The sequence below is a fragment of the Bubalus bubalis genome, chromosome 4, assembly GCF_019923935.1.
Source record: "Bubalus bubalis isolate 160015118507 breed Murrah chromosome 4, NDDB_SH_1, whole genome shotgun sequence".
NCBI classification, from domain to species: Eukaryota; Metazoa; Chordata; class Mammalia; order Artiodactyla; family Bovidae; genus Bubalus; species Bubalus bubalis.
In genome coordinates, this window is record NC_059160.1 from 136,215,436 (window position 1) to 136,230,314 (window position 14,879).

Sequence of the window (14,879 nt, forward strand, 5' to 3'; positions counted from 1 at the left end):
AATCAGGAGGTGTGATTCTTTATTCTTTATTCTTTGTTCTTTATTCTTGTTCTTCAGGATTGCTGTGACCATTCGTGGTCTTTTGTGGTTTCACACATGTTTTGGGATTATTTATTCTTTTTCATAGAAAAATGCCATTGGAGTTTTCTTTTTTTGCTGTTGGAATCTTGAGAGATTGTATTGAATCTATAAATAGCCTTGGACAGTATGGACACTTTAGCAATATTCCTTCTTCTTATCCATGAACAGATAATATTTTTCTGTTTTTTTTGTAGCTTCTTCAATTTCTTTCATCAAAGCTTATAGTTTTCAGCGTGCTTCCTATTTTACCTCCTTAGTTACATTTATTCCTAAATATTTTATTGTTTTTGATGCTATTGTCAATTGGTTTCTTATTTCTTTTTCAGATATTTCATTGTTAGTATGTAGAAGTACAACTGATTTCTCTATGTTGATTTTATATTTTGCAAATTAATTCATTGATTAGCTCTTTCTTCTGTTGAAGTCTTAAGGATTTTCAATATGTAACATCACCTGCAAATAAAGACTATTTTCTCTATTGATGTATAGTTCATTTACAATGTTGTTTTAGTTTCTGCTGTGTAGCAAAGTGATTCAGTTATATGCATATATACATTTTTTTTCAGATTCTTTTCTCATATAGGGTGTTACAGACTATTGAGTAGAATTTCCTGTGCTATATAGTATGTTCTTGTTGATTGTTTATATATAGTTTTGTGTATATGTTAATTAAAACTCCTAATTTATCCACCTTTACCCTTTAGCAACCACAAATTTGTTTTTAAAGTCTGTGAGTCTATTTCTGTTTTGTAAATAAGTTCAATTATATCATCTTTTTATAGTCCCCATATAAATGATATCATATGATATTTGTCTTTGACTTATTGTACTCAGTATGATAAGCTCTAGGTCCATCTGTGTTGTTGCAGATGGCATTATTACATACTTTTTTGCATTCTCAGTGCTGAGCACAACCCAGAGCAGGTGTCTGTATGAATGAGTTAAACATCCCAGAATTATTTCCATTATGACCTGCCTTGGAAGCAGTATTTTCTTATTAGTAATGCAATCTATATACCTTTCTGTTCTGAAGAAATTTGGTTAAGGAACATCTAGTGTTTTTAAATTATATAACTGTATATTATAACCAATGATTTAAAAAAGTATGGAAAAGTTTTTAAATGTAAAGTCAATATAGTCAAAAGAATCTGGAGCCTTTGGTTGAGTAGCATTAAAGTGACATAATCTGTGGGACTCCTGGTGGCACTGTGAAGATGAGCACCATCTTTGGAACGTGAGAGACCAGACTCCAAGTCTGGCTGTGTCCCTCACATCAGAGACAGTGATTTGTGGGCAGCTTATTTATTATCTCGAGCACTCTTTCTCATGTGAAAATGGGTGCTGTGGAAAGTAACTGTGTGAACATAGATGGGGTGTCCATGTTTATTAACATTGTCTGGTACATAAATTTACTAATGATTATCAATTCTCAAAACCTTAACCTAATTATGACTATTTCAGAGATTTATATAGCATAATCCATTTTAGCCAATATGATTTGATAAGTTTTTCTTAATTATGAAACAAACATGTAAATTTTCATGAGGTCACGAGAACAAAGGCAACTTTGTAGTAGAGAATCTTGCACAGGTGTTACCCTGATTTTCGTCCATTGAAATGTAAACTTTTCAGTTGATTGCCATGTCAGGATGTTAGGCTGAGGAGGCCATTTCTACCTTGACAAGGGTTTAAAATGCAAAGACTGCAATTACCAAAAATTTTGGTAAAAGTGTTGCTTTGTTATATTGAACATAAGATTTATTTGAAGTGAGCATAGTAGAAGCCCTGTTATCTGATGTGATTGGTATTGGCCAATAAAATTTGTCAATGAATTGAAAAGGGATTCATGAAAACAATATATATGTATTTTAAGTTTTCATGTTGTCAGCCAATGTTTTGAGAAGTCAAGACCTTTTCGTTGAATGTAAGTCTATTATTAGAATGCTGTCATCTTTTTTTCATAAACCATGCAATGCATTGCCTACTATTTCTTCTAATTTCAATTTAATTAAAAAAAGAGCTAGCAGTTAACGAGTTGTGAAGCCATCTGACAGCACAGTCTATCTAGATTTTTTCTGAATATTTCTCACTCTTTCAAAGATATCTCACCCAAAGTAATTTTTTTCTAGACTTGCTTTTAGCAGCTCTTTCCAATGTATTCAACTGGGTTTTCATAGAAACCCCAAACTCTCTTTCCATACTCTTGTTAGTCAGTTTGTGTAATACTTAATTAAATTGTGCACGTATGTTCAGTTGTTTCTGACTTCTTTGCAACCCCATGGACTCAGTAGTCCATCAGGCTTCTCTGTCCATGGAATTCTCCAGGCAAGAATACTGGAGCAAGTTATGATTTCCTTCTCCAGAGGATCTTCCCAACCCAGGGATTGAACCTGTGTCTCCTACTTTGGCAGGTAGTTGAGCCACTGGGGAAACCCAGTTTCACAGTTGTAATAGCAAGGAAACTGGCATCAACTGACTTGAGAACAATATAGGGAACTCATAGTAAACATAAAACTTACCTATGGGCTTTCAAGAAACTAATCTACAAATATTAATCTAGTCAGAGCTATGGTTTTTCCTATAGTCATGTATGGATATAAGAGTTGGACTATAAAGAAAGCTGAGTGCCAAAGAATTTATGCTTTTTAACTGTGGTGTTGGACAAGACTCTTGAGAGTCCCTTGGACTGCAAGGAGATCCAACCAGTCTAGCCTAAAGGAAATCAGTCCTGAGTGTTCATTGGAAGGATTGATGCTGAAGCTGAAACTCCAATACTTGGGCCTCCTGGTGCGAAGAACTGACTCATTTGAAAAGACCCTGATGCTGGGAAAGATTGAGGGCAGGAGGAGAAGGGGATGACAGAGGATGAGATGGTTGGATGGCATCACTGATGCAATGGACGTGAGTTTGAGCAAGCTCCAGGAGCTGGTGATGGATAGGGAGGCCTGGTGTGCTGTGGTCCATGGGGTTGCAAAGAGTCGGACACAACTGAGTGACTGAACTGAACTGATTAATGGTTCAGTGTAATGTTGGTCAGATATCTTACAGAGGAAAGGAGTCTGTGGCTTGGTCAGGTTGACTAGGTAAGTGGAAGTGGCCAGGAGCATTAGCTGGGTTTAATCTTGAGAGCTTAGTGCCCTTCTGTGAACTGAATTTTGCTAATTAGAAATGCTGTGGGATTCTGAGTGTTTGACCCTTAAAATGTTTTAAACTTTTTAAGACCTCATTGTTAGTTATTTCAAGGCAATTCAATTTAAGGTGTTGCTTGGTGTTTGAGTTTTATCTTCTGCCAAACCATTTCCCTTTTCATGATCTCCTCTAATCCTTGTGCCCAATAAAATACTAGTTATTTTTAAAATTTGAGATAAACTTAGGACTGGACAATCATATCCTGTGGAAACAGTGTCTGCCAAACACCTGCTGAGGAAAACCACAAATAATGTCTTAGTGCTCAGCTGCACACTCAGACCCCTAAGCCTGCCTGAGCAGTTAAGCTTTTAATAATACTTGCTTACACTTTTATCTCATTTGATGTCATAGTTTTGATGCAGGCCCCAGAAAATTGATTATTTGTCAATTCACATAAGTTTCTTTTTTTGACCTCCTATTAGTACAAGTATTTTTTTAAATAGAAGCAACTGAGTATTCTCTGTTTAGGCTAACATCCATCATTCATGGGATTGTAAAATAAATGTGTTCGATATAGGAGAGAGAAAAAGAAGACCTTTGTTTGAAAATCTTGCTGTCACTGATTTAATAAATGCTTAACTCCTGGTGACTTTGATGATAGCAAAGTGTATGCAAAGAGCCAGAGGTCTTGTTAGAAGTATCCAAAACTTGGAAGTTTCTTTCAGAGGGTTATCTACACCTTCCTGATAACACTGTCTTCTTGAAGAGCTGTGTAATTGGAAAAGAAAAAAATGTGCCTGACTACTGATAATGTGATCAGTTAGGTTGGTTTAAATTTACAGAGTTTCTTTTTCCTTTCTAGTGTTTTTTACTTTTTAAAGTTTTTATTGAATTTGTTAGAATATTGCTTCTGTTTATATTTTGTATTTTTGCCTGCCAGGCATGTGGAGTCTTAGCTCCCTGACCAGGAATGGAACCTGCACCTCTGCATTGGAAGGCAGAGTCTTAACCACTGGGCCACCAGGAAAGTCCCATTTCAAAGCTGAAAAATGCTACAGCTCAAGAGTGAAGCAGAGAGTGACAGTAGGCATATACTGTTGCACGAGAGCAGCTGCCGGGCAACAGGGCCTACTCACCCTAGCTCCTTTCTTCACTCCTGGGCCTGTGTGTGACCATTCATGCTTTATCCTGACTCCTGACACCAGGAGAATTTGGAGTCCCTGTCATGGGCTTCATTTTTTAACACTTTTTGATACAGCAGATTAACAACTTTGTGACAGTTTCAGGTAGAGAGCAAAGGGACTCAGCCGTACATACATGTGTCCATTCTCCCCTAAACTCCCCTCCCGTCCAAGCTGCCACATAACATTGAGCAGCGTTCCCTTTGCTATACAGAACATCCTTGTTGATTATCCATTTTAAACATAGCAGTGCATACATGTTGATCTCAAACTCCCTAACTATCCCTTCACCCCATCTTGCCCCCATGGCAATCATAAGTTTGTTTCTAAGTCTGTGAGTCTGTATCTGTTTTGTAAATAAGTTCATTTGTACCATTTCTTTTTAGATTTTGTATATGATGGATAACATATGATATTTCTCCTTCTCTGTCTATCTACTTCACTTAGTATGACAGTCTCTAGGTTCATCCATGTTGCTGCAAATGGCTGTTCCTTTTAACAGCTGAGTGATATTCCATTGTGTATATGTACCACATTTTCTGTATCCATTCCTCTGTTGAGGGGATTTAGGTGGCTTCCATGTCTTGGGTATCCTAAATAGTGCTGCAATGAGTGTTGGGATGCATGTATTTTTTTAGACCATGTTTTTTCTCTGGGTGTATGATGGGCTTGATTTCTTGATATAAGCTTTGTGTGCAGAGATATATTGATCTAGAAGGATTAGGTTCTTGAAAATGGCAACCCACTCCAGTGTTCTGGCCTGGAGAATCCCAGAGACAGAGGAGCCTGGTGGGCTGCCGTCTATGGGGTCGCACAGAGTCGGATACGACTGAAGCCATTTAGCAGCAGCAGCAGCAGCAGTGTAATGAATTTTCTCTCTGCTTTTTTGCATGAATACTTTCAAGCAGTTGAGCTGTCCCTTGGTCTACTATAAACATTCAAAATAAAGAGAGGTGTCTCCCTAAGACATTAAGAGTCCCGGGTTCAGCCAGATTTAAAAATGTACACTTTTAATGTGAATGCAGCATGCAAACATACTTTCAGATGCAAGTGTCTCCAAGGCCAAGTCACATGTGGTCATTTAGTCACCTTTTGACTGCCCTACTCCTGGGTTTGCTGTTATTTCGGGTTTCATGTGATTTTGTGGAAACAGTACTGAAAGAGGTACAAGGGGAGACCCAGATTGGACTCTTGGTTTTTTTCCTGAACTTCCTGAGGCATTGGAGCAGGTTGTCCTTGGTCAGCATCCTTGTCCCCAAGACTTGTCGATGGTGCTTCTCTAGTGATATGGCATTAAGGAACAATGTGCATTGGAAATCATCTCAGAAGGAGAAGGTGTCTAAGGACAAAGACATACCAAAGATGGCAGGGAGCTTGGAGAAAGTGAGACAGGCAGGATCAGGCCAGATACCACAGGACAGATAAGAGCTGAGGGCAACAACTAGGGTGGAAGTAAAGCCAGAAATGAGAAAAAAAGATAAGAGTTTCTGGGTCTCCTGTTTTCATATTCACTCTTAAAAATTATTATTATTTAAATTTTTTGACAGAGTGATGTGGGATCTTGGAATCTTGGTTCCCTGACCAGGAATCCAACCCATGTCCCCTGCATTGGAAGCTCAGAGTCTTAACCACTGGATTGCCAGGGAAGACCCTATACTCACTTTTTATGTTGGAAATTCACTTTTACTGAGCACAAAATACGTGACTAGCATGGTCCCTAAGATTATATGAAGATTGAAAAAAAATGATTTCTCAGGGAATATATGTTTATTCCTAGTTATATAGAACCTCATCCATATTTAAGGTTTTGTTTTTGGTCGTTAGCAAATGCAAGGATAAGTTGGGTAATGATAGTCTTATGCTTAAGTGGCTTCTTAATCCTTAAATTCTCTTAATTTGCAGACCAGTGGGCCTGTCTGTGAGAGATGCCAATGTTAATATCAGCGAGGACATTTCTTGTCACCTGTTAACGGCTCACTCTCTGGGAACCAGAGTTAGTGCATGGATAAAACCACCTAAAAAGAAATCTGTGTATGGAACAGGGTGGGAAGTGGGTTGTGATTTGACTGGAAGAAGCAGAGCTTATTTGACTAAATGGCCAACTTTAAAAATCCTGATACACAAAAAATATTTTCCTAAATATTATTGTTTGGTTCCTTTTTCCCCAGGGAAATGCATGACCCTTTCATCTTTGATGTTGGCTTTGAAATATGAATTTTCATTTTTAAAGAGTTTGAGGTTGTAGGTTATAGTTCATAGGTTGTTTGAACTGGAAAGGATTTAGAGATCTCCTAGTCTACTCCTTTATTTTATGGATGAGAAAATTATTCCCAAACTCTGTCATTATCTAAATTTTTTTCCCTTGGAAAAAAATTAAAATATTTCCCATCTTTATTGGAATATAGTTGATGTATAACACTGTGTAAGTTTAAGGTGTACCTTGGGTTGATTCAATCCATTTATATACGATGAAATGATTAGCACCATAGCATTAGCTAATGCCTCGCATCATGTCACAGACGTACCGTTTTGCTGCTATGGTGAGAACATGTAAGATCTACTCTCTTAGCAACTTTCAAGTACAGGTGTGTGACACTCAGGGATCAAGCCCATGTCTCTTCTGTCTCCTGCATTGACAGGCAAGTTCTGTACCACTAGCGCCACCTGGGAACCCCACATCTGTCTGTCTGTCTATTGGCAGGCCAGATCCTTACCACCAGTGCTACCTGGGAAGCCCTTATCTATCGGTCGATTCATCGATCAATCGATAGATTTAGTCAACGTGTAATTGCTTTACAATGTTGTGTTAGTTTCTGCTGTACTGTGAAGGGAATCAGCTATTTGCTGTTGTTTAGTCGCTAAGTTGTGTCTGATTCTTTTGCGACTCCATGGACTGTAGCCTGCCAGGCTCCTCTGTCCAGGGCATTTCCTAGTCAAGGATACTGGAATGGGTTACCATTTCCTCCTCCAGAGGATATTCCAGACCCTGGATTGAACCCATGTCTCCTGCGCTGCAGGATGATTTATCACGGGAAAATCGGCTATATGTATCCATATATCCCCTCCCTCTTGGACATCCCTCCCACCCCTCCCACCCCCACCCATCCCACCTCTCGAGGTCATCACAGAGCACTGAGCTGAGGTTTCTGGGCTTTACAGCAGCTTCCCACTAGCTATCTGTTTTATGTATGGAGTGTATATATGTCACTCCTACTCTCAGTTCATCCCACCCCTCCCTTTCCCCCACTGTGTCTACATATCCATTCTCTATGTCTGCATCTCTATTCCTGCCCTGGAACTAGGTTCATCTGTACCATTATTTTTTAGATTCCACATACATATATTATCAAAGTAGTAACTATCATATTGAAATCACTCTTAATACATTGAAAAGTATTAGATAATATGCCACTTTTAATTAATTCTCTTGACGTGGGAACTTTGGGGAACACTGTTTGTTTCTGCGCCCAACTGGGTTGGTGCTCTCTCATCCTGGAAACAGCAGTCACCAAGAGATGGCCCGTCTTTATCCTCCTAGAATGTGTTGCTTTGCTCTTGGTGGAATCTTGAGTTCCTTATTTTTCTATCAGTCTTGTTCTTGATTTACACTTTCATTTTGGTGGAGAACATTTTTTATCCTGTACATTCTAGAGTAAAGGGCAAGAGCAGGTAATTGTCTTGAGAACTTGCATACTTAAAAATTTTTGTCCTCATGTATAATTGATAATTAGTTGTTTTTTCCAGTTTCTGCTCTCATAATTTTAATTTTTAGGAGCTCGTCTTTCTCTCTAAACATTTCTCCTTCTTGTGACACCCTATTCTTTGATAGATCTCTGGTGCTATAATGATTTTGTAAGTTACCTTCTGATAGTATTTCTTTACATTTTTTCTTTTTAAAGATAATTCTCCACTTTCATGTTGGGGAATTTCTTTATATTTCTGATAATCCAGGTTTTTCTCTTCCTATTAAGGACTGATGAATTGAAAACATAAAAATAGCTTTAAAGTTTGGGTGCATAAGTGAAGCTGGTGAATTGCTGGGCTTGTGTGTTTATAATTATTGTATTGATAAGTTTGGGGACAGTAAATGCATGCATTCCATTCACAATATTTAACCAGGTGTTCTGGTTGATATGCTCTTAGACTAGGTACAACATTGTTGTTGTTTAGTCACTAAATCTTGTAGAACTCTTTTGTGACCCCATGGACTGTAGCCTGCCAGGCTCTTCTGTCCATGGGATTTCCCAGGCAAGAATACTGGAGTGGGTTGCCATTTCCTTCTCCAGGGGGTCTTCCCGACCCAGAGATCCAACCTGCATTTCCTACATTGCCAGGTGGGTTCTTTACCATTGAGCCACCGGGGAAGCACCAGGCACAGTGTTACTAGGACCACATAAAGTTTTGCTCCTTTTCTCCCAACTTTCCTCTTCTCACCAGTATCCTATCTCTACATCCTTCCTTATCTCTCTGTGTGCATCCCTTCTGCCATATATATGTCATTTGCAGGGAATGCTTGTTCAGTAGATCTGTTTTCCTTTAGCATTTTGAGCAGTTTGGAAAAAAATTCTTATGAAATTCAGTCCCCAAAACAGTTAGGTCCGTAACTGTCCATCTTTGTTTAAGACCAGGGCTTTAGGTTAGGATGATTTCAGCAAATATCAGGTACATTCCTCTTAATTGAGATATTTATTGAGCTCCAATTATGAGAATTGTATATGTTTGCCACTGAAAGAAACGTAAGAAAACTTAGAATAAAATAGTACATCTGTCCCAAAAGGCTTACATGCTTTCTTCCTGAGCCATGACATTACACCTACTGCTGCGTATTCCGTTATTATTTTATCTTTTTAAAATTGGCATGTAGTTGATGTACAATATCATATAAATTACAAGTGAATAATAGAGCAATTCACAATTTTTAAAGGTTATACTCCATTTATATTTACTTTAAGATATTGGCTATATATTCCCTGTTTTGTACAATATATGTTGTTGTTGTTCAGTTGCTAAGTCATGTCTGACTCTTTGCAACCCCATGGGCTGCATTACAATATATTCTTTCAGCTTATTTTATACATAATAGTTTTTACCTTTTAATCCCCTGCGCCTATATTTTCCCTCCCTCCTTCCCTATCTGCTTTGGTAATTTTTTTCCTCTGTATTTATGAGTCTCTTTCTATTTTGTTATAATCTCTGGTTTGTTTTAGATTCCATGTATAAGTGATATCATATACTATTTGTCTTTCTCTGACTTATTTAGCATAGCACCCTCTGAGTCTATTCATGTTGTTGCAAATGCAGTATTTCATTTTTTATGGCTGAGTGGTATTCTATTGTAGCTGTTGATGGCCACTTAGGTTGCTTCCATATCTTATCACTTATAAATAAGACTGCTGTGCTGCCTGACTTCAGGCTCTACTACAAAGCCACAGTCATCAAGACAGTAAGGTACTGGCACAAAGACAGAAATATAGACCAATGGAATAAAATAGAAAGCCCAGAGATAAACCCACGCACCTATGGACACATTATCTTTGACAAAGGAGGCAAGAATATACAATGGAGAAAAGACAATCTCTTTAACAAGTGGTGCTGGAAAAACTGGTCAACCACTTGTAAATAATGAAACTAGAACACTTTCTAACACCATACACAAAAATAAACTCAAAATGGATTAAAGATCTAAATGTAAGACCAGAAACTATAAAACTCTTAGAGGAGAACATAGGCAAAACACTCTCTGACATACATCACAGCAGGATCCTCTATGACCCACCTCCCAGAATATTGGAAATAAAAGCAAAAATAAACAAATGGGACCTAATTAAAATTAAAAGCTTCTGCACAACAAAAGAAACTATAAGCAAGGTGAAAAGACAGCCTTCAGAATGGGAGAAAATAATAGCAAATGAAGCAACTGACAAACAACTAATCTCAAAAATATACAAGCAACTCCTGGAGCTCAATTCCAGAAAAATAAATGACCAAATCAAAAAATGGGCCAAAGAGCTAAATAGACATTTCTCCAAAGAAGACATCCAGATGGCTAACAAACACATGAAAAGATGCTCAACATCACTCATTATCAGAGAATTGCAAATCAAAACCACAATGAGGTACCATTTCATGCCAGTCAGAATGGCTGCGATCCAAAAGTCTACAAGCAATAAATGCTGGAGAGGGTGTGGAGAAAAGGGAACCCTCTTACACTGTTGGTAGGAATGCAAACTAGTACAGCCACTATGGAGAACATTGTGGTGATTCCTTAAAAAACTGGAAATAGAACTGCCTTATGATCCAGCAATCCCACTGCTGGGCATACACACTGAGGAAACCAGAATTGAAAGAGACACATGTACCCCAATGTTCATTGCAGCACTGTTTATAATAGCCAGGACATGGAAGCAACCTAGATGTCCATCAGCAGATGAATGGATAAGAAAGCTGTGGTACATATACACAATGGAGTATTACTCAGCCATTAAAAAGAATACATTTGAATCAGTTCTAATGAGGTGGATGAAACTGGAGCCGATTATACAGAGTGAAGTAAGCCAGAAAGAAAAACACCAATACAGTATACTAACACATATATATGGAGTTTAGAAAGATGGTACCGATAACCCTGTATGCGAGACAGCAAAAGAGACACAGATGTATTGAACAGTCTTTTGGACTCTGTGGGAGAGGAGGCGGGGATGATTTGTGAGAATGGCATTGAAACATGTATAATATCATATAAGAAACGAATCGCCAGTCCAGGTTCGATGCAGGATACAGGATGCTTGCGGCTGGTGCACTGGGACGACCCAGAGGGATGGTACGGGGAGGGAGGAGGGAGGAGGGTTCAGGATGGGGAACATGTGTATACCTGTGGTGGATTCATGTTGATGTATGGCGAAACCAATACAATATTGTAAAGTAATTAGCCTTCAATTATAAGAAAAAAATAAGGCTGCTGTGAAAATTGAGGTGCATGTATCTTTTCCATTCTCCGTTATTTTAATAGAAACCTTGAATTAGCTCATATAAATGTCAGATTAGTCAAAAGTCTGAAGTTTGAAGCTGGATTCTTGTCTGAGATTTTTTTCTTTTATAGCTGTATGATTTCTGAAGGTACCAACCTTATATCTAAGAGTGTGAGTGTATTGTCTCACACTGTCTTGCACTTGCTTTACCTGCCAGGTATGCCACGTATATTTGTGGCTGGTGATGCTGACGGTAAAACCCTGGCTGACAGGATTACAGACTATTAGATTTTGATAGAAAAATCAATGCCTTGCTTACCTTTGGGAGGTTGGGAGCAGCCACTTGGGAGGTGTAACAATTGCCACCATAATTGCCGCGTGTGGTGAAGGAGACTCAGCTTAGAAAGCAAGCATGGAAGGGCTTGAACTTTATTTTGCTGTTTCTCAGAGAAGCAGTTTCCATGGTTCCCTTGTGACTATCATTACTGGGACTCATGAGGGAGGCAGTGATTAGCTGGCTCGAAGTCAGATCTTTCATTTCTTATGCCCCTTGAGAGATTGTCCCACACTGGGTATTTTATAATGCATTATCTACTGGAACTGGACAATGCAGCTCTATTTCTGGACCTTCATTTTGAATATAGGAAGGGCAGTGTAACCCTTCTCCTAAAAATGCCTGTTTGCATGAAGGGTTGTCTGTACAGAGTGTCTGTTAAATGTAGATGTTTCTATACAACATGCATGTGGATATTATATATGTTTGTGCAGTCAACTTTCATTATTCACACTTGTCATGTTCTGTAAAGTCACTAAGTCATTGCTTTTAGGGACAATATAGGGTTAGATTCCTGTGAGCCTCTAGTCACCAACACTTTTGTCAACTAATCAATATGTAGCGTCATTTTATGTGATAATTGATTTAATATATGTTTTTGACTCATTAACTTTGAACTCAGAGCCAACAGCGTGATAACTCATATCTGATTGAAGTTTACCTAACACATGTAATGGAGGAGTCTGGTGGGTGGCAGTCCATGGGTCGCTACGAGTCAGACACGACTGAGCGACTTCACTTTCACCTTTCACTTTGATGCACTAGAGGAGGAAATGGCAACCCACTCCAGTGTTCTTGCCTGGAGAATCCCAGGGATGGGGGAGCCTGGTGGGCTGCTGTCTATGGGGTCGCACAGAGTCGGACATGACTGAAGTGACTTAGCAGCAGCAGCAACACATGTAAGGGTTGACCATAAATTCGTTTGGGTTATTCTCTAAGATGGTATAGAAAAAACTGAACATTTTGGCCAACCCAGTACCTTCTTCTAAGGGACATCACAGCCTTCTTGTGCTTGTAACCTTAGGCAGGACTTCAGCATGATCCCTGGGGGCCGTTTGAATTAGTGGAATCACCACCAAAAAATACAAAAATGTGAAAAATGCAGCACCAAGGAAACTGTGAAAAGGACACTTGTTGAAGGGACAGGAGAGGAAACAAGAGGGCAGAGCATCCCCTGGTTCACCCCAGCTGGGAACACATGTGAGCAGCTAAAATGTTTTGCCTGCTTTGCACAATTTATGTGTGAAGGTTCTCAAATCACTGGGTGTGTTAATTTGGGGGTAACAAAGAAATTTTAGCAAGTAGGTAAGTTTGCAAATACAGAATCTGTGAATAAAGGATTGGCTGTGTTTGTGTGTGTATTATGGGCAAAATGGCAAGCAAAACAGAATCAGTCCCCAGAGTTTGGTGACCTGTGCTTGAGAGCTGACCTTGACCTTTTACCCAGTGGAGGGACACATCATGCTTTTATCAGCTCTGGCAGTTACTAGCCAGCACTTGACGTGATTCTCCAGCTTTGTTTTTCTTTTTTCTTGGTTCACTGGATTTTGGTAGGTGGCAGGAGCCAGGTTGAGTACATAGTGACCAGTCTTCAGGGCTGACAATGGGTAGGCATTGTTAAAAGAGCTGAAGGAAGCTTCCTCATGCCTGGAGCTGAGATCTTAAACTCTAACCACTGAGTGCCACCTAGGCAGGTTTTGATCTCTTTGCTTTCTTTGTCCTAATTCATGACATTTAAAAAAAATTTATTCTCCTTGAATAATTTCCAGTCTTATCACATGATTCACCTGGATCCAGAAGGACAGACCAAATCCTGTATTAACATGAGGAAAAAGCAGTATAAAGGAACATACGTGATTATATTTACCTGTAATCATGTGAAAGTCACTTAGTCATGTCCAACTCTGTGACCCCATGGACTATACAGTCCATGAAATTCTCCAGGCCAGAATACTGAAATGGGTAGCTGTTCCTTCTCCAGGGAATCTTCCCGACCCAGGAATGGAACCGGGGTCTCCTGCATTGCAGGCGGATACTTTACCAGCTGAGCTGCCAGGGAAGCCCCTTCATACTGTGGATAAGGTTGTGAAAGCTGTGAGTGTTTGGTAAATTTGTTTGAACTGTATAAATTTGCGGCAATAAGAACTAAAAAAAAATTGACAAATTTATTTAAAAATTTTTTTCTGACTCTCCCTGAATGTTGCCACAGGGATATTGGAAGTTTATGATGCTGTGATGAGGATGGGAGTAGAGGGAGAACTAGCATGGTCCTCAACACCTTTCTTAACTGAACTTAAGAGAAAGAAGGTGGAAGAGACACTGACTCAGAACTGATCCTGCCCCTGGGAGAACTCATTATATCATCTAATAAGGGTCATGGAACAACCTTAATCCTCAGTGATATTAGACTTTTGATTAGTCAGGACTTTTTTCTTTTTCAAATGGAGGAAACTTACAAATGACTTTTTTTTTTCATCTCCAGCTTTATTGAAGTATTATTGGAAAATAAAATTACATAATTAGGTTGTGCAATGTGGTTTTTGACTTATCTGTACGCTGAAATGCTTACCATAGAAAAGTTAACACATCCATCATCTCACATAGTTACCATGGTGTGTGTGTGTGTGGTGAGAACACTTGAAATTTGCTAACAGTAAATCTTAAGTTTAGTGTTATTAACTATGATTTTGATATTGTACATACTAGCCCTAGATTTTACATCTTATAACTGAGGGTTTGTATTTTTAGGTCAACATCCCACCATTTCCCCCAACTCACTGTCCCTGGAAATGTTCTGATTCTGACTGTTTTAGACTCTACATATAAGTGATATCATGGAGTATTTGTCTTTAGCTTACTTATTTCCCTCAGCATAATGTCCTCCAGGCTCATACATGTTGTTGCAAATGGCAGCAGTTAGTTCTTTTCTATGACTGAATAATATTTCATTGCATATGTGACACATTTTCTTTATCCATTCATCTGTCTATGGACACTTAGGTTGTTTGCATACATGGGCTGTTGTGAATAATGTTCGCTGTGCTGCAGTGAACATGGGAATGTAGTATGTCTTCAATGTACTGATTTAGTTTCTTTTGGATGTATACCCAGAAGCAGAAGTGCTGGATGGTACAGTAGTTTTGGAGAAGGAAATGGCAACCAACTCCAGTATTCTTGCCTGGAAAA

The 14,879-nt window shown here is 38.8% G+C and overlaps 1 protein-coding gene across 5 annotated transcripts in view; it reads left to right on the forward strand.

The window, feature by feature from the left end:
* The window catches only part of LOC112584678, a 358,045-nt gene that overhangs the window by 140,350 nt on the left and 202,816 nt on the right, over positions 1-14,879 (forward strand). Inside the window, exons 2-3 of one of the 5 annotated variants that reach the window (XR_006641006.1) lie at positions 12,718-12,893; positions 13,903-14,160. The exons of the other annotated variants lie outside the window; for them this stretch is intronic. The gene's annotated coding sequence lies outside the window, so the exon portion shown is untranslated. Of the gene's footprint in view, positions 1-12,717; positions 12,894-13,902; positions 14,161-14,879 lie in introns of those variants that run through there. 5 annotated transcript variants of the gene reach the window in all.